Source organism: Rattus norvegicus, chromosome 13 (assembly GCF_036323735.1).
Source record: "Rattus norvegicus strain BN/NHsdMcwi chromosome 13, GRCr8, whole genome shotgun sequence".
Classification (NCBI taxonomy): Eukaryota; Metazoa; Chordata; class Mammalia; order Rodentia; family Muridae; genus Rattus; species Rattus norvegicus.
Genome location: NC_086031.1, coordinates 34,916,638 through 34,944,206, shown reverse-complemented (window position 1 = coordinate 34,944,206; position 27,569 = coordinate 34,916,638). Strand labels below are relative to the sequence as shown.

At 44.2% G+C, this 27,569-nt stretch overlaps 1 long non-coding RNA gene across 4 annotated transcripts in view; it reads left to right on the top strand.

The window, feature by feature from the left end:
• The first annotated feature begins 8,565 nt into the window (after positions 1–8,565).
• The window catches only part of LOC134481621 (uncharacterized), a 37,903-nt gene continuing 18,899 nt past the window's right edge, over positions 8,566–27,569 (top strand). The window contains exons 1-3 of one of the 4 annotated variants that reach the window (XR_010057324.1): positions 8,566–8,628; positions 10,038–10,197; positions 13,173–13,392. This is a non-coding gene — a long non-coding RNA (uncharacterized LOC134481621). Of the gene's footprint in view, positions 8,629–10,037; positions 10,198–13,115; positions 13,393–27,569 lie in introns of all 4 variants that reach the window. The other 3 variants (XR_010057322.1, XR_010057325.1, XR_010057323.1) reach the window with 3 other exon arrangements.

Below are 27,569 nucleotides of genomic sequence, written 5' to 3'. Positions count from 1 at the left end.
AAAACAGGGTCTTAGGCTGGGGAGATGGCTCAGTTGGTAAAGTGCTTTTCCTTCAAGCACAAGGACCTGGGTCTGATCTCTAGAAGCCACATTAAACAAAACAAAACAAAACAAAAACAACAACAAAAAACAAGGTGTGGTGTCCCATGCTTGTAATCCTGCCACTCAGAAGGTGGCGACAGGTGGATCCCTGGGGCCAACGTAGCCAGCTTGGTGAGTTCCAGGCCAATGAGAGACACTGTTACAAAAAGCAGGGTGGACAGCACCTGAGGCTCACCCTTGCTTGGCTGTATGTATATCCATATGCACACTTGTACCTACACCAACATTAATATGAACATGTGCATGCAAACACACACACACACACACACACACACACACACACACACAAATCTGGGTTTGAATTGTAGTCTCCTGAAAGGCGCTTATTTTTCTTTCTTTCTTTTTTTTGACCATGCTCCCAAGTGGATTCCTCAGCTCCTTCGATGTAAATAAAGCGCAGTGTCATGCAGCTTCATCCTCTGGCTGCAGCTGAGAGTCTCAGACTTCCAGCTAGGAACGGGTTAAAACCAACATTTGCAGATGAAGAGGTAAACATATTTACATTCCTCTCTCCACACCTTCTGCATATGTCATGCCATGAATAGCTTCAGAGGTCTGTTTGTACTATCTCTCTAGAATTTTTACAGTCTGCAGGACACAAAATCTCTATAAAGTGACTTATTGAAATAGAAGCAGATTGGTAAAACCGTTTCCCTCTTATGAACTGTGAAGAATGATCCTCTAAATGAAATCAGGAAGGAACTGGACAGAATCTTGTTTAATGGTCTGACAAAATGAATCACAACGATTCCAGACATCCATCACTGCTAAAGGGGGACCACAAATGATCTGTGAACCACTATATATTGATTACCCGTGTGGTACAAGTGTCGGATTTAATGTTCACACACCATAGAGAGGCGGCAGGGACAGATGGTGCCTTAACTCTTCTTTGATAGATTTTAATGGTGAAATATTGATTTCTATCTGGCCAAGGCCTGCTGTTAGGGGCCAAAGTCATTTGTTGGGTATTGCCGGACACCCGGTTGGCCCAGCGTAATCCATCATTTTTGGCAAGGCAGGTGAAAATCCAGAGAGAAGCACCTTGGAACCCAAGCCGGAGCGTGATGTGTCTGAATCCAGCCACCTAGAGGAAGAGTGAGGGGGGGAGAGCGCGAGAGAGGACTCTCAGAGACGGGGCCTGTAAGGAATTATTAATGATAAGACATGTTTACTGAGGAGAGGCGCAGCGAATCAGAGCTGACATGACATAGTCCGGGAGCTCCGCAGAGAAAATGAGCCTCTTGCTAAGAGGGACTATATTTTATTTAAACACCCTTCTAAGGCTGGGAACTCAGGTAATCTGTTGTGTTACAACTCACTGGTTGTTCTTGCCATCCAGAGAGATAACACTGAGGCACTAATAGGAACACATCAATCACAATCAGCCTGCAATTCCAGCAGTGTCTCGTCCTCCCAGGCCCTCTTTTAAGCTCCTTAATAATGGTGATAACATAGTTGGGGGATGCATTGAGGGACTCTCCCCGCCGAGGGTCATATTCATAAAGTGAGGAGCTTGCCAAGTCAGCACCAGGGAAACTGCTCTGTGCTGGGAAGGGCAAGGGACAGCTGGAAGGGTGGGGCTCCAACAGGAGAACTGCCTGCAGTCAGTCACTTGCTCCCAGGGTTTTGTGACGTCACTCCTGCTACCCTTCTTAGAAAGGGGTGCGAGCGTGGGTACCTCTGTGTCATCAGTGAGTAACAAGATTAATCTTTCTTGTGTATCTTAGAACATGGTCTTCAAAGCAGTTCTCAAACGGAGCCCCCTATTGTTTGTTATGATGGCGTTAAGTGGGTGGCTTTCCAGGAAGACTGACAGGGAGGGGATGAGGCTTAGAAGTAGGTGTCAGGAGTGGGCACTCCAAACCTCCATAGCTCCTAGTGATCCCCAGCCTCTAACCCTCAAGGTTAGCCACCTATTTTCCTGTTTCATTTCTCTGTAGGCTATGAGGTAGTTGAAGGGCTATGTCTAATTGATTATCATATCTGTATATATCCTATATATCCTAGTTACAGTCTAGGGATTCACAGAGTGCCTGTGTATGGCTGTCTCTGAGGCATAAGTGAAGGTAAGCATTTGCACTGGAAAATAATCATGGGCTGGGGAATTGGCTCAGTTGGTAAGGCGCTTGCTGCTCAAGCACGACGACCTAAGTTCAGATCCTCAGTATTCAAATAAGAACCTGGGCATTGTGATGTGTGCTTGGAACCCCAGTACTGTGTTGGGAAAAACACAGACAAATCTTTGGGACTTGCTGGTCAGTCTGAATTGGTAAGCCCCAGGTTCAATAAGAAACTTTATCTCAAAAAATCAGTTAGAAAGTAATCAAAGAAGATACCCAACATTGACTTCTGACTGCTGGCTCCTCTTCCTCCTCCTTTTTCTCTGCCTCCTCCTCCTATTACTGCTACAAAATACACACACACACACACACACACACACACACACACACACACACACAGAGGAACATGCAGGCATGCATGCGAGCACACAAAGACGTGGTTTATAGTGCCTTGCTTGTTTTGAGCGTTCACACAGGTATGTGTGTATCATGTACACATGTAAATGCACACATTCAGAGAGGAATACACTGGGCTGCAGAGATGGCTCAGTGGTTAAGAGCACTGACTATTCTTCCAGAGGTCCTGAGTTCAAATCCCAGCAACCACATGGTGGCTCACAACCATCTGTAATGGGTCCAATGCCCTCTTCTGGTGTGTCTAAAGACAGCTACAGTGTATTCATATACGTTAAAGAAATACTAATTAAAAAAGAAAGGAATACACTTATTTAAAAAAAAACAGGTAGCACTTTTCTGTGTGGGATTTATGTTTTAACGAGCCAGCATAGTATGAAGACCGCCTAAATTATAGAGGCAGACTACTATAGTCAGCTCCTGCTGACTCTGCTGGTGAGAGAGATGAGCTGAGTGAGCTTCTTTTCTGTGCCTTGATCATCTCATCTCCAAATGGGAACATAGTAACACTGGCATTTCAAAGATTAGATGGATTAGTCAATATGAGCCTTGAATTTACAAATATAAAACTTCCATGTTCTATAGTTCTGCTTAAATTATATACTTTGCACGTTTCCAGATTAGAATTAACTATCAACTTGACACAGCCTTAGAAGAGAATCTCAGTTGGGAGATTACCCCAGCATATTAGCCTGTGGGTATGTCTGTAGTGGGGGTGCTTTAATTATTAACTGATGTAGGAGGACCCAGACCCCTATGGGTGGTCCCATTCCTCAGGAAGGTGGTCCTGTACCATACAAGGAATTAGCTACGCATGTGAGGAAGCCAGCAAGCAGGATTCCTCATGATTTCTGTTTCAAGTTTTTGCTTGAGGTCCTGCCATGACTTTCCTCAGTGATGAACTGTGCCCTGGAAGTGTAAGTGAAATAAATCCTTTCCTTAACTAAGTTGCTTGATGTTTGTGTTTGTTACAGCAACAGAAAGAAACGAGTATGGCATGACTTTATATTCAAAATCTTTATGTGAATGAATACACATGAACAGGAACCCCCTTATGGAGTAGGCATCAAGAACTCTGGCAAACCCTCCTCTCTGAGACATGGCAAGCCTATACTGTAATCTGTTAGTTTATATTTGTGATGACTTAGCGAGGTCTAAAATATCTTTGTTCATTATAAGTTGTTCGCACTCATATGATTTCATATCGGCGCCTCAAGGGGTCTACCGTGGCCTGGGTGCTTATCTCTCAACGACTGTGCACAGAGATATGCACAGGGACTCAAGCGCATAAGTGTGCTGACAGACAAAGACACGGTGGATCACGGCGATCTCTGCTTTGTGGCCCGCCCAGCTGTGCCAGCCTCTCCCAGATGTGAGCGGTGCTGGCGGCAGATTCCGTTTAGATTATCTTGCTTACCTAATGATTTTTGCTTCACTGCCTTGCTCGATTGTGTTCACCAGGACGGCAGGCTATTAAAATGTCAAGGCACATTGAATTGTTGTTATCTGGGAGAGAGACCTTTCCAATGAGCCCAAGCTCTGGAGGTTGCATAGCCTCCAAGACGGTGATCAGAGAGACTTTTCTGGTTATGTACATAACTGGGGGTGAGCAGAGACGTTGGGAGAGGGGCACAGATGCAGGAGTTGGTATTTACAGCAGCTTGAGTGTGCTAATTAAAAATTATTAAAATGCCATCTCCTCTAACAGGTATCGGTGGTTCCTTTGCTTCAGAACTTAAGGGATACCTGCAGTGAGAGGTGAAGAAAGGCAAGGGGAAGGTGGCTCAGTGGGGGTCTGCATGTGGTGCTGGGGATAATATTAGAAAGCATCAGGAATTACAGTCTTGCTTGGCAAGAAGGCTAGAGGAAAAAAAGTGCAGGCTCGTGCTTGGCCTTGCATCGGTTCCTGCTGTGTGCAGGGAAGCATCTTCTGCATTGCGGAGATGGCAGGTAGGTCAGGGTACTTAACCAAGGGGACATTCCAGTTAGCGCCTCAGGCCCAGCCCCACTTACTCTAGCTGGACACGTTCTTCTTCAGAACGGCCTTCCAAGGATTTTTTTTTCCTTCAGGAGATCAAGGAAGAGCAGGGGGCAAAGTGTATCCTTGTAAATTCTCCATCAATCAAAGCTGAAGGCGCAACCGGAAGCTGAAGGCTGCTACCGGAAGCTGAAGGCTGCTACCGGAAGCTGAAGGCTGCAATGGGAAGCAGTTTCCTTTCCTGCATTCGTGTCCTTTCACAACTATTTGGCTGTCTTTGGCCATGGCTGGTTCAGTTTTATTTCACATAAAACCCCAGCCTCCAATGTCCCAACACCAGGCTCATGTATGGCCATCTGACATCCCTCCTCTTTCCTCTACAGGTTCACGCGACTCATCAATCGTGCTCATCTCTTCTCTTCCCGCTCCCCACATGGTGTATACTCTACCAAACTGACCGGTTGCCTGGACCATCCTGGACAGTCACAGCATAGCTGGCTCTTTGAGGTCCAGGCTTTGTTGCATGGCCCCCTGCTGTCTAGCTTCCAGCTTAAAGCACGTCCCAGATACAAATGACTTACTGAGTTGCACAACTAAAATCCGTGCACCATGTTAAACGTGCACTGTATTTCAATAAGACCAATTAAACGTGCACAAATTCAAGCAAATTCTCTAAAGTTATCGTCTGTAAACTATTCGTTTTTGTTTTCCCTAATATAGAAAAACAATAAATAAAGAAACAAACTATTTAACATGAATTTTAAAAGTCTATGCCCTGCTTGTCTTGGCCCAGCCCAGAAGACTGACTCGGTACTGCCTAGGACTTCCTAGCTTTGGGGATTGCCTCTCTATAGGGATGGTTGAGCTTATCACAAGGGCATTAGAGTGCTTTTGGCCCCAGAAGCTTGTCTGGTTTAATTTCCTCAAGGGTTAAATCCACAGACTTCTACTCATCCCCCTCTGGGAGCGCTGTGGAGCACCAATGTCTGGCCCTGTTGTCTGTTTTAGGCTCCCTCTCTCTCTTTCCCTCTTTCCCTCCTCTCTTCCTTCCTCTCTCCTGAGTTCCTGCTTTCCTCCTTTCCTCCATCTCCATCTCTCTTCCCACTTTCCCTTCCTCTTCCCCTGCCCCAGTTCCTTCTTCCCCATCTCTTCCTCTCTCTAGACCCAGTTCCTTCTCTTGCACCACAGACTACATTTATCTATGCCTGTAACTTGGTGCATACAGGTGCTCAATGAAGTTCGCATGGGCAGATGATGACGGAGCAATTCCTGCCTTGTCCTAGTGAGCAGCGCATGGTTTCCTGCATGTTGTTTCTCGGGATAAAGTACAGCTCATTATGATGGAAGACGTTTTTTCTTTCTCAGATTCCTGTGCAGGACATAATTCCATGATTCCCCGAGTCTTCCCTGTCATTCTCTGTGGTGACATTGACCTAGTGTCGGACTTCCACTACAGTTCTTTATGTATAAGGTCAAAGGCCAAGTCCTCTATTGTGTTTGACCTTGGGACTCTGTGGTCCTGGTGGTTGGCTGCATAAATGACGTGTCCTTCTGTCTGTGTGATGCATGCTACATGCCTCCCAAACAGAATCTTGGGACAATGTCAAAGGAGAATAGGGTTGTGTTTGGATCCCATTTACTTCTCTTCGTGATCCAGCGTAGACCCTCCACACCACTGCTGAAGAGAAAGACTCGGGGCTGGGGAGATGGCAAAGTCCACAAAGGGATTTCCATGCAAGCTTGAGGACCTGAATTTGGACACCCAGAACCTAAGTAAAAGTCCAACAGCACTTGGGGACAGTGACGGGAGGATCCTTGGCTAAGCCTACTTGATAAGCTCCAGGCCACGGATGGACCCTGTTAAAAGGGAGGAGGGGAAGGAAGCCTGAGAGAGACACCAGGGCTGTCCTCTGTTTCCTTCCACGCTCCCACGAGTGTGAGCAAACACAAAGGCAGATTGATTTAATGGATATTAAGATATGGTTTCCTTTTTTAGCTTCCCCTTAACCCCCGCCCTGCCCCTATGAAACAAGGTAGGATCAGTTCTATCTTAATTGGATTTCCTGACAATCGTCAGCAAAGTGGAGCTGAGTGCTTTTGGCCCAGCACCTAGCTCACTTCAGTTCCATGATTAGATTTGTCTAATTAACCTGACTAGGAGGGTCTGAGTACCTGAGCTGTGAGGGACAGGCAATCTCCCCGAGGTTCTGGACACTGTCCTGGAAACAACCTTGATTCCACAAACAGCCACTTTAACCTCCTCCACAGTAGGTGCTTGGAATTTGTTGAGTTTGGCTGAGGCTGGGGCAGGATGCAATGGGGAATCAAAGGATGGATTGGCCAACAACAGAAGGCAGCCTACCTCTCCTGTGATGCACGGGAGTCAGTCTGGGCTACTTTACAAACCTGCCAAGCCATTTGGTTTTCTTCTAGCTGAGATCCAGGATTTCGTGTATGTGTGTACATGTGTGTGAATGCTCACTCATGTGTATGTGCATGTCTGCATGCATGTATGTGCCTATCTATGCACGTGGATGGCACAAGACAACCTCAAGTATGTCCATCTACCATGGACTTCTTTTTAAATTTTTTTGTTTTTGTTTTGATTTTTTGTTTGTTTGTTTGTTTGTTTTTAGACAGCATCTCTGACTAACCATCAACTTCTAGGCTTCTTTCTGTCTCTGCCTCCCTCCCTGCTACTAGGATTCTAAGCATAACACCATCAGGCTTGGCTTTTCGTCCTTTTTAACATGAATTATGGGGATTTGAACTCAAACCTTTATGCTTACAAGGCAAACACTTTCCTAAGTGTCTCCCAGCCCCCAGTTTCTAATCTGCAAAATGAGAATAATGAAGATCACCTTCTAAGGCGACCTTGAGAGTCTGGTGAGAGCGTATCCACCATGTGGTTATCTTAGTGCCTGGCACTGAAGACACATGTCCTAGTTAGCTTTCACGGTCTTCTTGACACAGCATGGAGTCATCTATGAAGAGACTCTCAATTAAGATCAGATTGGCTGTGGGAGTGTCTATGGGGGACTCCCTTGACTGTTGTTGTAAAGGGGCCCAGATCACAGTGGATGGTATCTGTCTAAGCAGGTACTTCTGAGTTTTATAAGAAACTTGATTAAGTATTAAGCTCTCTTGAATTTGTTTCCTGACTTCTGTGCAGTACGAAGCTGATCCATAAGCTAAAATAGGCCATTTCCTCTCCTGAGTTGTTTTTGATAAGAGTATTTTATCAAAATATCAGGGATGATAGTAGACCAGCATCCGGTTAGCACTGGTCTCTGATGTGGGCACATGCTGACTCACCCAGGGCGCATACACATGTTTCCTCACACCTGCTGCCTTCCTCTCACCCTTTCCTGGCCGCTTCCTTGTCTGAGAACCTCGATTTCTCTTCTTCTCATTGACTGCCTTTCCTCTTGCTCCCACATCTATATTTTCTTCTGTTCATTTGGCGCTTTTCTTATCCAGGCCCTAAGGTCAGGGACTTTGTCTCCTAAGTGTAAGCCCCCCTCTCTCCTCGGGAGTGCTTGTCCTAGAGGTTGTGCCTATTCTGTACTTTCCATATTGCCAAGTGCCAAGAAGCACCTTAAGGGTGGAAGGGTTTATTTGGATTCACAGTTTGAGGGTTCAGGCCATCATGCTGAAGAAGGCTGCACCATGCTCTCTGCCGTGCTTGTCCTCTAGGCTTACATTACTTTATTTAGAGTTCCTAAACACTTAAAGGACCAGAGGTAGGAGAAAAAGAAGGCTAATAGGAAAAGGGAGTTGTGGATCTATCTAGAAGTAGTTCCTTGGGGGGTGATTCAACTCTTCATTGTCAGGATATCAGCAGATCAATTCAATAGCACACATGGGGCCAGGCATAACTCCAGCATGGAACAGAGAGAGACCAGGAAGTCCCACCCTTAGCTAGGCGCTATTGACACAGAGGGGCCAGGAAGTCCCACCCCTAGCTAGGCGCTATTGACAGAGGGGCCAGGAAGTCCCACCCTTAGCTAGGCGCTATTGACACAGAGGGGCCAGGAAGTCCCACCCCTATCTAGGAGCCACTGCCAACAGGTAATTGCCTAGGGTCGGGTGGGAGGGACATTGCTTTTCTTCTTGGATGTGGCACCTATACTCTAGTAGATGTTACAGCCACACACAGACTACTAATAGCACTTCGTGAACTCCGTGATTTAAGGAAAAACAACATATAAATCTGGGAGGGAAGAGCAGTGGCGGGGAAATGAGAGGAATAGGAAGGGAAGGGAAGGGATTTGATAAAAACACATTACATGCACACATGAAACTCTCCACTAATAAAAGAACGATAAGAACAGCAAAAAGATTTGGGTGTAGTAGTGCCCACTTGTAATCCCAGAGCTGGCAGAGAGAGGTGGCTCCCTAGGATGCACTGGCCAGTCAGCCTAGCCTATTGGGTTACTCCAAGGCAAGTGAAAGATGATGTCTTAAAGAACACATGTCAGCACATACACGTGAAACTCTACTGCCCTCCCCCCCCCACACACACTTTTCTTTTCTTTCTTCAGGCAGGTTGTTTTGTATTGTCCTAGTTGGCTACATTCAATGTTTTCTCATCTAACAGCGTGGGCATCCTTGGTGTCGCAACTGCCTGTGGGATGGAACCTTAAAGGGGCTGAAGTTCATGTAGAATGGGTACAGCTGTCCACTTCCTTTGTATTTCATGTTACGCAGTCACTGGTTGACTTTGCAATATGCATGAGCACCACTAACACTTGACAAGTGGCAGTTCTACTTAATGGTTATGGGCAATGAAAACTAGTGGCAGTCCTGCACCTGCCACTGTATGGCCAATGATAGGTTAGTCTCTGAGTCTTGGCATTTCTGTCAGTATAGAGGATAATATTAAGGAGCAAGCATTGATCACATCTCAGGCTAATTAGACAAGTGGATGAGATTACAGATATGAAGAACTAGTGTTGCTTTGGGTAAAGAACAAATAAGTGTTCAATAAACTATAGTTATCATTTATAGTGTAATATTTATCCTCAGTGATGTGTTAAACGTTAGTCTATTTATCTACATATTCATCTACCCACCTGTCATCTATCTATCCATCCAGTTACCCGCCATCTCTCTACCTGTCTGTCTACCCATCTATCCACCTACCTACCTAGTCAAATATTTCAGGTAGTTCCCACTACCGTCTCCCAAACACAGACCAACGGGGATAATAGCGAGTAGAGGTTACGCTGTAGCGTCTTCAAGGAACATTATTTCTTCAGCAAGCTGTGGAGTAAAAACATTTAATCTGCTCACTTCACTCCCCAAAAGAAGTTGTTTAATGCCAGTTAACATCTGGCATTTTTATCCACCCTTTGCAAAGCAAATGGCATAGTCAAATATGTTAATATTGGCAGAAATCTCATTAGCTTTAAAAAGTGAGATCATACACGTAGCAATGATCTGAACCCTTGTGAAAACAGTCTCTGCTGCTCTTTCAGATATTCTATCTCCCTCCCCTCCGTGAAAGAATGCCTCCATAGAGCTTCTTCTGTTTGTCCCTTACACGTCTGCAGAGCAACATATGATATAAAGACACAGTACGTCCCTGATCTCAAGGAAATCCATGGTACCGAGACAAGCCTGGTGGGCAAACCTGAGGTAAGGTGGTGCAGAGAGGATGCCACAGAGAACAGGGCTTACATTTCTTTTGCCCAAGAAGCAACCAAGGGAGTGAAGAGAGGTGAGGAAAAGCTGTGTGGAACCACAGAGGTAACCACATAAACAGTTCTGCAGAGGAGGAAGGACATGCTGTATACACCGAGGGACAGAGCACACAGGAGTCCTCCTCATTAATCTGTTTTCTCTGCCCCCTGAGGTTTATTTACCTAATACAGAAATAGTATGTGGAGATTCCCAGGTACCTTTGAGGTATGTGAGGAGTTCAAGACCAGCCTATTTCTCTGTCTACTTACATACTTCACCTCATCTTACCATATTATAAATACCTCTAACACACTGAGGCCGTTCTAGTATAAGATCTTGAGGGCTAGAATTCACATGTTTTAATCATATAATATGATTATAATCGATAATGGTTCTTAATTCTATTAAGATAATGGTCATAATGGTACTTTTTATTCTATTGCTGCGAAATATTTTGAGAGGGCTGACGAAATGGCTCAGTGGTCAAAGCATTTATTAGTTTTGAAAGGATCAGAGTTCAAATGCTCAGAAACCTATGTACGTACCAGGCGAATGTCACAACTTGCTTGTAACTCTAGTCTCAGGAGATGGAGACAGGAGACACCCAGAGCAAAATGGCTACAGAGATGAACCGCATTAACTAGTTCTGGATTTGACTGGGAGATCCTGCCTCAATAGATGAGGCGAAAGAGAGATCGGGGATGATTCTGGAGACCAACCTCGGGCACACATATGCATGCACATGCATGTGTACACACCCCACACATGTCCTACACATGCAAAAATATATACATGCATATATAAAAGACAGAAGAAAGCACGATATTCTGAGAAAGGTAAAATTCACAGTTTTATTACAATATCACTGTAACTGTTCTATTTTGAGGATGATTATCATTCGTGTCTTGCTGTGCCTGAGTGAGAAATTAACATTATCAAAGGTATGTGCAATATAGAAGGGACTCAGTACTATTTATGGTTTCAGGCATCTGCTGGGGGGCTTAGAGTATGTTCCCCATAGATACACGGTTACAGCAGCACTTCAGTGTATGTTGGAGTCGATGTAATGTTAAGCAGAAAGACAGGGAGAGCCCTCTGGCCAGTGCCAGACCTAGACTATGGATAGAAGTCTGAAGTGAAGAAGAGGGAGACGGAAGGTGGGCATGGTAATCCAGGAGCCCTGCTGAGGGAAGGAGAGAAGGATCTTTTTCCTGAAATGAGGTCCAGGGTTTGGCGTGGCCTCCATGTTCTAGAAGCTGCTAGAAATGCAGGCTTATGGGGCTAGTGAGGCAGCTAAGCTTACCAGCTAAGCTTACCAGTGCTTGCTGTGCTGATAAGAGGGGAAATCAGCTTTATGCCCAGATCAGCCTCCTGATAGGAGGATACCTAGTACCACGTGGTCAGCACTAAATGCACGAGAGAGAGAGAGAGAGAGAGAGAGAGAGAGAGAGAGAGAGAGAGAGAGAGAGACAGAGAGAGACAGAGAGAGACAGAGAGAGACAGAGACAGAGACAGACACAGAGACACAGAGACACAGAGACACAGAGACACAGAGACAGAATAAGTAAAGACTAATTCACAACTTTGAATGGGAGTAGGGGGACACAGGAGAAATTGGAAGGGGAACACAAGGAGTAAAATGATGTAAATAAATTTCTTACTCATGTATGGTATTCTCAAAAAATGAATTAAAATTTGAAAAGGAGGAGGAGAAGAAGAGGATGAGGAAGAGGAAAAGAGGAACGCTCTTAAACTCTTACCTGGGCAGACCTGTCCCTGTAGGCACACGGGTTGGCCAGCAGATGGCACCTCTATGCGAACGGATAAAGACTACATTTTAGATTCCCCAAGAGCCTTCAAGGAGGTGCCTCTTTGCACCAGGAGAACACAGTGCTGCCCAGAATGGGTTGGTCTGCTTTTGGTTTTTGCTAGCAGACCCTTTATTTTTGATCCTGACAAAGGACAACTCATCCTCCAGGTTCAGCTCCGTATCTTGTCCTCAGCGATACACTGTTTTCTTTCCAAGTCCTACCAGGCAGTCTGTTCTCTGAACTTCTGTGTCACTACAGGGCTGGGCACTGCTCATCCAATGAGTTATTTCACACCAGCAACAGCCACACGCTCCGGGCTCAGGAAAGCGGTGGATGAGGGAGGCAGTGGGTGAATTGGACAGTCGGTCTCAGTGAATCTTTCTAGCTGTCCCTTCGTCATGTACAGTGGTACCCAGGGAGGTGTAGCCATTCACACTGTTGTGTAAACAAGAAATATACGGTCACACCCGGCTACTGGTTTACCAAAGGCCTTCTGCAAGACTGTTCTTGGTCGGCATCCCAAGACTCTGGCTGAAGCCTCTCCCATGAGAGAAGCAAAAATTCCAGCACAGTTAATGCCTGCTCAAGGTTGCCCTCCTTTCCAAACTCCAAACCTGCAATTTCATAGGTATCTCACCAGAAACCCCCTGTACACTAAAACGATGCTTCCTGATACCCTTGCATAACTCCAGTGGCTCCTGGTTTTATCTGATTTTAACCCTGTCCAAGGTACTCCAGAACCGCCCTATACTCTTAATTATCATAAAAGGGAATCAAGAAAGAGGAGGGGAAGGTCCCTTAGATGTCTTCTGAACAACGAGATTTCATGTGTAGTCATATAGGGATTCCTGTATGTCGTCACGATGGGGTAATGAAGCAAGGCTGTCTTTTAAGAAGCCCCTACCCATACTTGTCATGCCTCTCCCATAATTCCTCTGCTTAAATGCTATGTTAAAATGCCTGATCAACTGTGACTCCTCATGGAGACGTTTGCATCCATGCTCTTTAGTGTGTGTGTGGCGGGAGCTTATTCTTCCCCAGGTGCCTTTCTTTCCATTTTAGATAAATGTTAGCATTGCTTTAGACTGACCTCATCCTGGAATTCTTTTATGCATTGAGGCTAAAATCCAGTTTTACCCTGGTGGCGGTACCTGAAAGACTGAGGAACTTCATCAGGCTGCTGGGAGAGACAGCAGGGGATAGTGCCACCACATCTGCCACCACGATGATGCCACCACAGATGCCCTTTGCGCCATCCTCATCCACGCCGTGCTCTCCTCCACAGCTCGCCTTCACAAGCTCTACACTAGCCAGGGCTAGTCCAAACACGACTGAACAGGTGAGCACATGTGCAAGGCCTAGATCTAGAGACCGTCAAAGCTCAGAGTGCGTACTTAGTTTTGGTTAAGTTGGCATTCATTGGGTGGCTGTGGTGCGTCTTCTCTAACCAGAAACTTGAGGTCTTGGTATCGTCTCCCAGTCTGCCTAGGACACAGCTGCAGACACCATAAGGGGCAAAGTGCGACTTGGTGTTTTGAAGATGGTTTGTGTAAGCACAGCCTCACTCACTTCTTACCACAAGCATTGATTTTTAGGTTTGTAATGGGCACCACTTGGCCACGTTTATCCGGAGAGGATCGAGACAGTTTGTCTCATTTCGAAACACTTCAGTGAGGAGCTCATTTTCTGTGTGATCCGAGACCTCAGGAACAAATACAGTTTACTTCTCATTGGACGTTTGCCCTGTTTTTATTTGCTGGGACAAAATTATCTAACAAGGGAGAGAAGGGAGGTTATTTGACTCATAGTTTGAGGGTACAGACCCCCATGTCAGGGAAGTCTTGGTAGCAGGAAGGTGAGGCAGCTGATCACGCTGTATTCAGAGTCGGGAAGTAAAGAGCTGAACGCTGGTGCACAGTCCTTTCTCTTTTTTTATTTACTCCAGGATTTCAGCCCGAGGATGGTGCCACTTACATTCATGATGGGCTTTCCCCCCTCAGCTAATTCAGTCTATAATTTCCCCCACAGATGTGGACAGAGGCTTGTCTCTTAGGTCAGACTGACATTCAGCATTGACCTCAACAATCACACACACATACACGCACACACACACACACACACACACACACTCACACAACTTAATAATAAATACATACTACATCATATACATAATACATAGTACATAGTATATAACATCTAACATATAATATATATACACATATAACATATAGTTAAATTAATATATGTATGAATATATATATATATATTTCTCTCCAAACTAAACTTTCCCAAAGCAGTATCTCTATCATCAACATGAAACGTGAAACATACGAACACTTTCTATTAAGTTTCATACCACTTCCTCATGGCTAGTTGTGACCCAATAAATAGATTTCACAACCTCCAAGCGAGGCATGACTCTAAGTTTGAAAGTCTCTAATTGAAACCACCCAGAGGCAGGATTCTGAGAAAGCTCTGGAATGTGAGGCAACCTGAGCTTCTGTCCTGGAACAGGTCTGGGAGACAAGTGGGTGGGGGCTGGATTCTGGAGAACTGGCTGGGCCCAGAATTGGGCTTTTACCTTCCCATGATGATAAAGAGGAAGATGAGGAAACACTGTGACCTAGGGCCACCTCCCTCTCTTGGAGCCCTCACATGGTAATCAACAGCACCTGGCCCCTCCACTCACCTCTGTCCGCCTGGGTCAGCCTGTTCACTGTCCCAGTCTTGTCAGCAGAAACCTTGAGTGGATGACTAAGCTTAACACTATGTTGCTGTTATTCTTAGTAGCTCCAGGTGCCTGGTCTTCAGGTACTTGGAGACATGACTGAATGAGTAATGGGTAAACAAGTACTATAGCTTAGTTCTGCTAAGGGAAGAAGACAAGAAACATCTTCCAAAGCAGACTAAAAGAGGCTGCCAGATGCCCCATCCATGAAGCCTCTTGGAAGGTTGGTGAGTGTTTGTGAATTACTTTCCTATTAAGTCACCATTGATGGAGAAGCTTAAAACAACAAATAGTTTAGTCTTAATGAGAGGAGGTGAAAGACATTACCTGCTTGTCTTCAAAAGGCACTGGAATTAGATCCCGCTACTCCTTCCTTAGCAGAACTAAGCTACAGCCATTCACTCATTCAGCCAGGTCTTCCTGAGTACCTGAAGGCCAGGCGCCCTGAACACTAAGAGTAACAGCGACAGTAGCAGCAGTAACAGAGTGCTAAACCCAGCCTTCCACTCGAGGTCTTTGATGACAAGGCTGGGGGGGGGGGAGGGGTGTGTCAGGATTTAGTAAATGAGAGAAGAATTAAAAACATATTAAAAAGAAAAAGCGTTCTAGAGACCAGAAGTCTGAATGAGTCTGATGGGGTTGAGGTCAAGGTCTCAGCAGAACTGTTTCTTCTATAAACTTTTTTTCCTTTAAAAATATTTTTAAGTGAAATAATGACATATTCAGGTAAATGAATGGAGCAAGAAGAAGCCATCCTCAGTAAGGTAACTCAGATCCAGAAAGACAAATACAGTGTACGAATGTAGTCACTTATATGTGGATGTTAGCTGGTAAGTTTTCTATAACAGCAATCTATATAACTACAGAGGTTAAGTATACAGTAAGGGGACTGTGAGGAGGGCTGGGTCTCCTCAGGAATGAGAACAAAATATATGTGTATATGAAGGCAATTTAACTGAAATTATCAAATAGCTAAGATGTAGCCCCATCTGAACATTGTAAGTCACCAAATGAAGCTTCCAGTACCAGGAATGGGATGCAAAAGTTGTTCAAAATGGTACCATGGGGACCTCTGAACATCTCAGGCCATTGGCTAGTCTCTACACACTGAAACTAAGGCCCTATTGCTGAGCACCGACGTACCTCATTGGACATGGAGAAGTCAATTTGGGGCCTGCTTGGAGTTTTCAGGCCCATGGACTAGTGTTCATGGCACTGGAAGGCGCTCTGCATGCTACCAAAGGAGAAAGGTAACCACCGACCCAGCTACAAACCTCCAATCTACAATGGCGCCCTGCCTGCAAGTGCAATGGTGGCACAATCTTGTGGAAGTGACCCACCCATATCTGATTAGATTGAGAAGGAACCCATCCCAGACGCTCCTCAGGCGGCCCAGAATTATGGACCAGGTAGGCCGTGCTGCTAGAGGAAAAGCAATTACTATTGTTGTACCACGGGAATGTGGCCAGAAAATGACAGCAGATGACATTCTGCTGCTAGACTCATAGATCAGTGTCTGGTCCAGCCATCGTCAGAGAAGCTTCCTCCTGCAGTTGATGATAGAAATTCAGAGACGCACAGATGGTCAATGTACAGAGAGAGAGATCTTGGAACCTTCAGCCCTAAATGGGATATCTCTACCTAATCCCCCCGTCAGGGCCCAGGGAACCCTGTGGAAGAATACATGGAAGGATTGTCTGAGCCAGAGTAAACGAAGGATACCAAAGAAGCAAGCACGGCCCTCTAATCGCTGAAGGACTGTTCAGGTTTGAAAAACTATTTAAATAAAGTCCAGGAAATAAAAAATATTATTTTTATTCTTCTCTGAGGATTTCATAGAATATATTTTGATTATATGTATCCCAACTCTTCCCATTAACTCCTCTTAGATCCCTTCTGCATCCCCAACTTCATGTCTTTCTTTAAAATTAAATAACATGGGTTGGAGAGATGGCTCAGAGGTTAAGAGCACTGTCTGCTCTTCCAGAGGTCCTGAGTTCAAATCCCAGCAACCACATGGTGGCTCACAACTCTCTGTAATGAGATCTGATGCCCTCTTCTGGTGTGTCTGAAGGCAGCTGCACTGTACTTATATAAATAAAATAAGTCTTAAAAAAATTAGTAGCACATAGATTCCAATTTATGCTGTCCACATACTTCTGGATGTGGGGTGATCCGCTGAAGTGTAAATAACATACCAGGAGACGTAACTTCACAGAAAACAGTCTCTTCTTTCTGCACATGCCATTAATCGTCCATAGCAACCCAGTTAGGGCTACCGCGTGAGCGAGCCCTCTCCCCTCCCTGTTAGAAATCTGACTGGCTTGGTCCTGAGAGGAGTCACAGCTGCTGTGAGTACATGAAGTCAGAAGTCCTGTCATGTCCACAAGATACTGCTCTGCTCAGGTCTCCCTGACCTCTGGCTATTACAGTCTCTCCTCCCCATCTTCCATGATAGCCTGAGCCTTCAGGAGAGGTGTAATGACAATGTCCAGTTTGTGGCTGGGCACCCCACAGCCATTTGTGCACTGCATATTGTCCATTTGTGAGTTTCTGCTTTCACCACCCCCCCACTGTCCAGTGAAGCTTCTCTGAAGAGGCCTGAGTGCTACACTGATTCCAGGTCAGCTCTGGTTCACCCCCTGGTTCTAGAGCAAAAGCTAGAGCTGCTGGGAGCTGTGAAGCTTCTAAAAGCTTCTTTTACATGTGTATGCATGTGTGTGTACATGACATTTGTGTGTGGGTACACATGTTATGGTATGTGTGGAAGTTAGAAGCATTTTGTGGAGTCAGTTTCCTCCTGTACCTAGGTTCTAGGGCTGCTAGGCATGTGTGACTTCCTGGCTAAGCCATCCCATCGATCCCATTTTTAAAGGTTTCATTAGCACATAATACATTTACATAGTTTGGGTTTCATTACAATGCTTTCATACACGCATGCAATGTTTTTTGATCATTTTCACCCCTGAACTTCTTGTGTGCCCCTCCCCCTCCTGACAATCTTCTCTTTCCCAACTGGTTTCTCTGCTAATCTCACATGTGAGAAAGGGGGTGAACCAATGAACCTAACCAGGGTTACTTACTTTAAGATTATTGCAGTAGCATGGGCGACTTATCAGGGACTACACCACTGAAGGAAATGTCTCTCCCTCCCTGCTAACAACTTACCAATAGATCTTTGGGGGAGAAAGAGTCCTTTCCCCACCCCATGATGGAATGTCGATGGGCCCAGTCATGTGTGATCCTACTTGGCTAATCACAGCCTCTGAGAGTTCAAGTGTATTGTTACCCCACGCCTGGGAAACAATGTTCCACAACACTCCGTCCCTCTTAAATTCTTGCCAATCTCACCCCCTGAGATGTTCCTGGACTGTAGAAAGAGTAATACGATAATGTAAATGTCCCACTCGTGGCTGGGCATTCAACAGTTGTTTGTTCTCAGCACTGAGAGCTGGATTTCTCTCTTGTAATGGCTGCAGGGAGGACTGTATGGCTCCTGTCTCCAGTCCTCTGGTGTCTGCATGGCTCTGATTTCCACTCTGTAGTCACTCTGCTTTCTCCTCCTCCGTGTAGTGTCTCTTTTTAAATGGGTTTGCCATTGTTACCTTCTATGTTTTTCGAATGAGCCAGAATCATAAAGAAAAACGTTTGGCTTTTGAGACCTGTTCAAGATCCAGGGGCTGAATCTGTTGATAATTTTCTAACTCAAATAGTTCCAAGGTACTTAAAGACATCACATGGCAAAATTGGGAGGTAAACAGACACCTGAGTAAATCGTCTGTGTGTGTACACACGTGTATCTAAGCGTACCCACATGTGGGGATCAGAGATCAATGTCCGCTTCCTCAATGGAACCTCATCTTATTTGTTTGAAGAAGAGTCTACCATTGAAGCCAGAGCTCACTGTGGTTAGACTGGCCAGCCATCAAGCTGGAAGGATCCTCATGTCTCCATCTTTCCAGTGCTGTTCCAGATGCATGCTGCTGTACCTAACTGTTTACAGTAGGTCCTCATTCAGGTCTTCATGCTTGATTATCAAGCAATTTACTGACTGAGTCATTTCTGCACCTTCCATTGGAATGGCCTTCATAACATCTGCTCTCGGCCCATTGCTACATTTCAGCATGGTTTTCTGTAGCAATGTAAAGCTACAGAAGAACCTATTCGGGTTAGACAGGATCACCACTTGATAGCATCCTTTGACGTTCTTCAAGCAGCGCTGGGGAGACGAGATGGCTCAGTTAAGAAAGAGCACTCCCTGCTCTTGCAGGAGACAGAGTTCAGTTCCCAGCAGCTGTAATGGGAAGCTAACAACTGGCTGGAACTCCAGTTGCAGGGGACCTGATGCCTTCTTCTGGCCTCCACTGTCAAGGTGTTCACTTGCACATACACAGAAACACACACTACTCATAAATAAAAATAACAAAGTCTTTTACTTTAAAGATCATCATTGTAACTTTCACAAGTTTTGGGAGAAGACCCAAGACCCTTGGAGCCTCATATTCTGCCAGCCACCCAACATCTGAGCAGTTGGAGGGAGAATTGAATCTCAGAGAGACCCTGACCATTCCACTGTAAATGAAACCCAGGGGATAAAGAACTTGCCCACAGTCACTGGGAGCAAGGCTAAGGCCACATTCCATGTTTGTGCCATTGTCACGGCTGCAGCTTCCCTGAGGTAACCTGTGGCTCTGACATGGTTCCCAATGTATCATCAGTATATCCAAAAGCCAGGCAAAGACTCCATACCTGCATGTTTTACTCTGGAATTCAGACATGTTGTCAGTTATTTGATGACTTCTGAAGTTGAACTAATATATAAAAAGCTGATACTCTTTCCCACAGAGAAAAATTCTTCCTTGATGTCTTAAGAATTCTCAAAGCCTTCAAAAGCTATCAAGAGCAGCCTGAGGTAGCTGAAGGTACTGACTCAAGCTCATTCATTATTCATGTCTTATTTTTCATTCAAATTCTGCATCTGCCAAGCATTTCATACATTTATTTTCTTGGTTGTAATCAAGCAGTTCAATAAATTCAAAGAAGGCTACCGTCCTGATATCCAGAGGCCTTAATCCGTTCAATTCTGCATAGAGAGGGATCAGAAGCTTAACCTTGTCCCTTTAGACTGAAAAGGAAATAAAAAGGGAAGAGACTCAGGATGCAGGTCAGTTGCTAGAGTTCTTGCCTCACATTCGCAAAGCTCTAGGTTAGATCCCTAGCGCTAGATGGGACATATGATAGTACATGGTTAATCTCTCCACTCAGGAAAGAGAATTGGAAAAATTCAAAGTTCAAGGTCACCCAATGTTACATTACCATATTTGAGCCCAGCGTGGATTAAACAAGACCCTGTCTCAAACATAAGGAAGAATGAAAGAAAGAAAGAAAGAAAGAAAGAAAGAAAGAAAGAAAGAAAGAAAGAAAGGAAGAAAGAGCGAGCTAGCAGTGAAGACTCAATGATCAGTGTCTCATTGCACACCAAGCTTGATGTGTCCCTGGAGACCGTGGAAGCCCATTACCGTCCTCCTTTTTGTTGTCTTTGTACACATCTCAATACCCTAACATACACTTAGAAAACCTACATGGTGTAGCCTCTATCTATCTATCTATCTATCTATCTATCTATCTATCTATCTATCTATCTATCTCTCTATATCATCAACTATTATCTTCTATCTATATCTATCTATATCTATCTCTATGTATTATCTATTTCTCTATATCATCTATCAACTATTATCTTCTATCTCTATCTATCTCTATCTATCTATCATCTATCTCTATCTATTATCTATCTATCTATCTATCTACCTATGTAGCATCTATCTACCCATCTATCACTACATATATGGATTATAATTAATATAACCCTGAACACACACATGTAATGTGTCTGAAGAAATGGAACTAAACACAAGCAAGCAAGAGAATAAGCATGAGTTAATTTCTCTCTGCTCTGGACTATAAATGTGATGTGATTAGCTGCCTTGGTTTCTCTAGAGTAATGGACTAGGTGGACTGGAACCTGAAATTAAGCTAAAATAAACCTGTTTTTCCTTAATGGCTTTTTGTCAGGGCATTTTATCACAGCAACAGAAATGAAGCTAGAACAAGAGAAATAGATCCAAGAATGGCAAATAGAACTTGATGGGGTTTAGTGAGGGAAGGGAGGGGGACGAAAGCAAGCTCAAGCTTGCCTGAGCAGAAGAAATAGCAGAAGGGGGTATGAAGCCGTATGGATAGAAGAAATTGGACCTCATGGTCTTTCCTCTGTCAACTTTGGCATGTCTATTGTCCTTGTTTAGTTCATGTTTGGGTAGTTATTCTGGTGAGATGCGATTGATGCAACCTGTGGCAGTCATAGAAGATACAATCTCACCTGATCCTCTGCTTCTTACAAGATTTCTCCCCTCCTTCTTCTGAAATGTTCCCTGAACAATTGGTACATGAGTGTTTTGTACATCCATGGGTACTGGGCCTCACAAAGATCTACAGGCAACTAAGGAATGCTGAGAGGGGGAGAAATAGTCTTCCCCAGGGAAGAGCACTCCAACTGGTTACCCAGCTAACTGGTCAGCTCTGAAAACATATATGCAAGTAACCTCAAACAGAGCGCGGAGGTTGTATTTAGGAATACGTGCAAGTAACAACAATTAGTAAGAAAGAGCTTGTTAATTTGAAAGAGAGCAAGGAGAGGTATATGAGAGGGTTTGGAAGGAGGAAAGAGAAGTAGGTAATGGTGTAATTATATTAGAATCTCAAAAATAAAAGAAATAGAAGCTCAATAAAACTCAGAGATGTTCAATACAAAAATTAAATTAGCAAGGCAATGACCTTATCATGCTAACTTTTAAAGAAAATAGAACATTTAGAAGATAAATGTTTTTAAAATGCTACAGAGCACCCCTCCCCCATTCTGTCTCTCTGAAATTGGAGGGAGAAAGGGGTAGATCAGCATGAACTTGGGGTTGATTTTGGATCTTGGGACACGGCCTAGACCTCCCTCTTCCCCACAGTGGCTCTGCTATCTAATGAATGAACCTGGGGGGACACAGAACCATTTCCTCAATGTCTTCACAAGAAGGTCTTCTGTGGACAAGTGGCCCACATTCTATGGGTAACTGGATGGTACCATTCCATGGGCATCTTTAAGAAGTCAAACAAACTGAGCTGGTGAGACATCATCTAGTCATGTGACTAAAGGTGGAACTACAAACCAAATTCCGAAGAGTCAAAATAGGCCCTTCCCAACTCTGTCTTTAGATTATGGAGTAAAGGAAGCAAGAACACAAATGAAAATAATTGAGGTAAGACAGAGAGTGCCAAAATGTGTGAGCAATTGTTAGGAGAAAGCAGGAAGCCAGTGTGACTGAGTTAGAATCCATGCTCTTGCTCACTTGGTAAACAAAGGCCCAGTCATTTGACAGCTCCAGGTTTTCCTCTCTAGCTTCTGGGTGGGCTGGGCATCTGCATCCTAGAGGTGAGAATTCAAGAAATAATGCATACAAAGTTCATAGTATTTATTCTGATACTCCACAGCCACAGCTCAAGAAACAGTAGCTGAGAGGACAGCTGTTGTTTCTAACATACATGAATGCCTCAGACTCCCTTTTCCTGCTTTCAAATGCTTTAGCAAATCCAGGAAGTCAGTAAGTAAACTCACTTGCTAACCAGGCCACGATGACCTGAGTTTGTAAGTCAGAACCCATAAAAAGTCAAATGTCTGTGGCCCCAGCACTTCTAAAGTAATAGGAGGTGGAGACAGGATTCTTCCAAAGCTTGCAGGGCAGCTAGCCCAGAGTACAGTGTAGCAGTGATAATGTGGAAGGTGGAGCCTTACCTACTTTGTGCTCTGACCTCCACATCCATGCTACGGCACATGTGCTCCCTTACACACAAGCACATACACACAAAAATAAACTCATAAATAGAGAGAATGCCATAGAAAACCATTAACATATTATATGTTACGTAGTAGAGAAAATAACAAGAAATCCAAAAAGCAAAACCAAATCCAGATTTGATCTCTCCCTCTGGAGTTTCCTTCCTGCTGCTGATGGTAGATATTCTTTTAGACTTTTACATGTACATTTGTAGAAGTGGAGCTACAGGACTTTGACACCTAGATTTTGATTACATCATGGACATACTATGAAATATCAACATCGATCATTGTGTTCTTAAACCTATTTAATGAAATATACAGCTCTTCTACTCCTAGGAAGATAAAGTGGCTAAAAGTTGTCCTATTTATTTCCTTCAGTATGATTTAAAAGCTTAAAAAAAACTGTGTAAAACATGTGTACGTAAATGGAATGATGGAAAGAAGGAAGCCTACACAGCCCCCTCAGGATCCCAAGACGGTTCAGTGAGAAGTTCCTGTTTTGTTGTTGTTTGTTTCCTTTTTCTTTATCTTATTGTGATGATCAGCTTCTGTTAATTTATCATAATCCAGGATCAGCTGATGGCTAAGAAGCTGACTAGATCAGGTTAGCCCATGCATGTGGGGAAGGATTATTTTGATATTAATTGAGGTAACAAGACCCAGCCTGTACGTGGGCAGCATCATTTCATGGGCTGGACCCTGGACTGTTAGAGTAGAGAAAGTTAGCTGGGCACCAAACAAGATGCACTTAGTCTTCCTTTGCTGTTGATGTGGATGTGGTTTGATTAACTCCCTGAGTCCCTTGCCTTCCCCCAAATGAAGAACTGTAACCTGGAACTGAAGTCAAACCCTTTCTATGTTGCTTTCATAAGGATATTTATCATAGTAACAGAAATGAAATGAGAACGCTTAACTTGTTTATTTTTATCATGTATGAATGCTGTGTGTGTGTGTATGTGTGTGTGTGTGTGTGTGTGTGCGCGCGCTTACATATTTGCATGCCTGCATTTGATTTTATAGATCTGAAGTTATAGATGCGTGAGCTGCCATGTAGGTGCTAGAAAATGTTCTTAATCGTGGAGTCACCTCTCCAGCCCCAACACAAACACTTATGTATAATACTTGGACAGAAGAAGCCAGTGACTCTGTATTGTGTGACTTCTCCTGGAAATGAGTGAACTAGGTTCTGTTCAACCCAAATAGGGGCACTGGTGACAGATGAACCAAATGATTCCGCCTACGTAACAGAGGTTATTGGAATTGCATACAGCAGCAAAGCTGACCCAAAAGCAGCTGCATCACTGAGCGGTCTGCCCCAGCATGGGTGATGACTCACAAACCCAAGTTCTTGGGGTTTTCTGTCCAACTTGCCCATGGCTCCCCTAAGAGTCTCTTCCTCAATAATTGTTACTCATTTTAAAACTTTGGAGATGGCTCTTCTGAGCCTTGTAAGGTTCAGGATCTTCTCAAGTCAATCTCAGGAGACTCCCTCTTCGGGGAGGGAATGTTTCACTGGTAGGAAATGGCTACAGAACACAGAGAAAGACCAGTGAGTGGAGGAGACAAACGTCAAAACCAAAAGATTGCTCTCTCTAGTCTAGTAAGAGGAAGCTTTCTCAGTTTCATTGCTATTGCTGTGGCAAAATATTCTTACAGGGAAACAACCTAGGGAAAAATGAGTTATTTTAGCTCATAGCTCTGGGTCACTGCGCACTACTATGAGGCAGCCATAGGAGCAGGAACCTCAGATAGATGGTGACATCACAAGCACAGTTATGAGCAGAGAGAAATGAATGCGTGCACGCTCACTTGCTTGTTTGTCTGTTTTCATTTCTGTGTTCCCCCTGCTTAGAGAATAGTGACACCCACAGTGGGCTAGGTCTTCCTATATTAATTAATTTAATCCCCTATAGGAATGCTTGCAGGAAGTCCAACATAGACGACTTCTCACTGAGACTCTCTTTTCAAGTGATTTTTCCTTCTGTCAAGGTGAACATTAAGGATAACCATCACAGAGACCTGGGTAGAGAAAACTTATAGCAAGAACTGCTGCAATCCAGCCAAACATCCTGCGAGGGTTGTGTCCAGTCCCTACTTTCAAAGGACAGTAAAGAACGGGCTGTACTGAAGGACACCAACACCCACGTGATGGAGCATTGCCAGGAGACCAAGTAGGAAGTCTGGGCTCTCAGCTCTGCCAGTTGGCAGCAAGTCTTGTCCCGAGACTAAAACCATGTATTCTGTGAAGGGCAGGAATTCACATGCCACACTGCGTAAGGATGAGATCATTGCAGTGAGAATACACTGAAGTTCAGAGAACCTGACCTTCTGCCATCGGTATGGACAATGAGATGGTGTCTCTTCCTGTGCAAGTGTACCGGAAGGGTTTAATAAGTTATTCATAATACCAGTAACCAGGCTAACTCTTAAACTCTTAAAGCCAAGTTTTATTATCTGAGTTCAATTCCTGGGACCCACATGGTGAAAGAGAAAATCCAAGTCCTTCAAGTTGTCCTTCTATGACCTCTGCACATGTCTTGGCATGTGTGCACGTAAGCACATACACATGCGTACCTGTGTGCACATGCACACACATACACAAATAGATGTAGTCTAAAATGTAAAAGCCATGAAGAAATTAATACTGAAAATTGTCTAAACTGGTAAAGGTCAGGAACAAACATACTCAAGAAGCTGAGTGACCCTCACCATGACATGCCGTAATTAAAGAGGCTATCAGTAGAGACTGATGAATATTGATGGTCAATTTGATGGGATTTAGAGTCACCATGGAAACAGAAGTCATGGTTTTCCTATGAGGGATTATCTAGATTGGATAGGGGTGGATGGGATGGAAAGACTCATCCTGCATATGGTCAATAGCATTCCATAGGCTGGGGTCCTGGACTGAATAAGAAGGAGGAAGCCAGCTGAGCACTTAGCACTCTGCTTCCAGACAGGGTGAGCAGCTGCCTCATGCTCCGGCTGCCACGCCTCCCTGCATGACGTAAGCTGTAAGCCAGAAGATAGCCTGCCTTCTTGTAGGTTTCTGCTCTCAGGTATTTTGCCACTGCAATGAGACAAGTTACACAGAGCAATGCAGAAAGGACAGCTACATTAGAAGTTTCTGACAAAAAAAATTGAAAGCAGCTATTATAAATGCACCTCCATGAGAAATTATATATACACGATATGAGCTGGTTTAAAATACCAATTCCAAGAACAGTCTCAGCCAAAACATAAAGGATATGAAAAATAGTTGAGAAGAAACCTCAGAACTGAGAAATTATAACCAGAGCAAAGGGCTGATCGGTGCGCTCAAGGGCAGAATAGAAGGAGCAGAGAAGAGAGTCACAACTCACGGGATAAGCAACAGGACTTGCCAAGAAACAGGATGAGCAGAACCATGGAAACCCACACTAATACAAGGTCTGTTGATGTCATTCAGATACTGAAAGGAGGGACAAAAAGTGGGACTGACAAAAAGTATACGAGGGCTGGCAAGCTGGTTTAGCAGGGGAAGGAGTTTGCTGCCAAGTTTCATTATCTGAGTTCAATTCCTGGGACCCACATGGTGAAAGAGAAAATCCAAGTCCTTCAAGTTGTCCTTCTATGACCTCTGCACATGTCTTGGCATGTGTGCATGTAAGCACATACACATGCGTACCTGTGTGCACGTGCACACACATACACAAATAGATGTAGTCTAAAATGTAAAAGCCATGAAGAAATTAATACTGAAAATTGCCTAAACTGGTAAAGGTCAGGAACAAACATACTCAAGAAGCTGAGTGACCCTCACCATGACATGCCGTAATTAAAGTTGTAAGGACTTGGAAAAAACCTCAAAGGGAGCCAGAAATAAATGGAGTCTTAGTTCCAAGGAAGAGCCAGTCAGAATGGAAGAAGATTTTTAGTCAGGAGCCTTGGAGGCCAGAGCAATGGAGAGTGCTCTTCAGGAATGACAGACAGAGAGACAGACAAACAAATGAAGTGGAAATCCAGCAAAAGCATCCCTTAGCGATGAAGGAATCAAGGTGTTCTGAGTCAAAGGAAAGACAAGTGGCCTTGTTGTCAGCAGACCTAAAGTACAGAGAATGAAGGCATTTGTGTGTGTGTGTGTGTGTGTGTGTGTGTGTGTGTGTGCATGATGTGTGTATATATGTGTATGCGTGTGTTTATGGTGTGTGTATGGTGTGTTTGTATGGTGTGTGTGTTCATAGTGTATGTGAATGTGTGTATCTGTATGCATATGTGTATAGTGTGTGTGCATAGTCTATATGTATGCATGCATGTTGTGTGTATGTATATGTATATATATATGTGTGTGTGCCTGGTGTGTGTGCATGCATGCATGATGTGTGTGCATGTGTAAGTGTATGTAAATGTATGTATGTGTGTGTGGTGTGTGTGTATGCATGCGTGATGTCCATGTATGTATATGCATAATGTACATGGCACGTGCAGTAGCCTGTAAAAGTTCCGTACTGAGAATTATACTAAAAAACACGGAATACCTCAAAATGGAATTATGTAAAATGTTCAAGTAATGAGAAGCTAGGAAAAAAAACTCAGAAAAAAGAAGACTGTGCAGAACAATCTGCAACAAAAAGAAAATGTAAAAAGCTGAAAAATACCTGTTAGACATAGAAATCAACAGAGTGTATCAAAGGGCATACTTTAATTATGTGCAGACTAAAGGTATTTCTCGTCAAATACAGTGTAATAGTCAGGACAGAAGTAAAAGGATGGAGAAAGATGTATGTACGAGTGTCAGAAGGAAGCGGAAGTGGCTGCCTGAGTATCGGTTCTACCTGATCATTTTATGTATGCATAATTCAGAATCAGAGAAATGGCAGCAAGCATGGTGCACATCCCTAAGCTCATCAGCTGGGGGATAGAA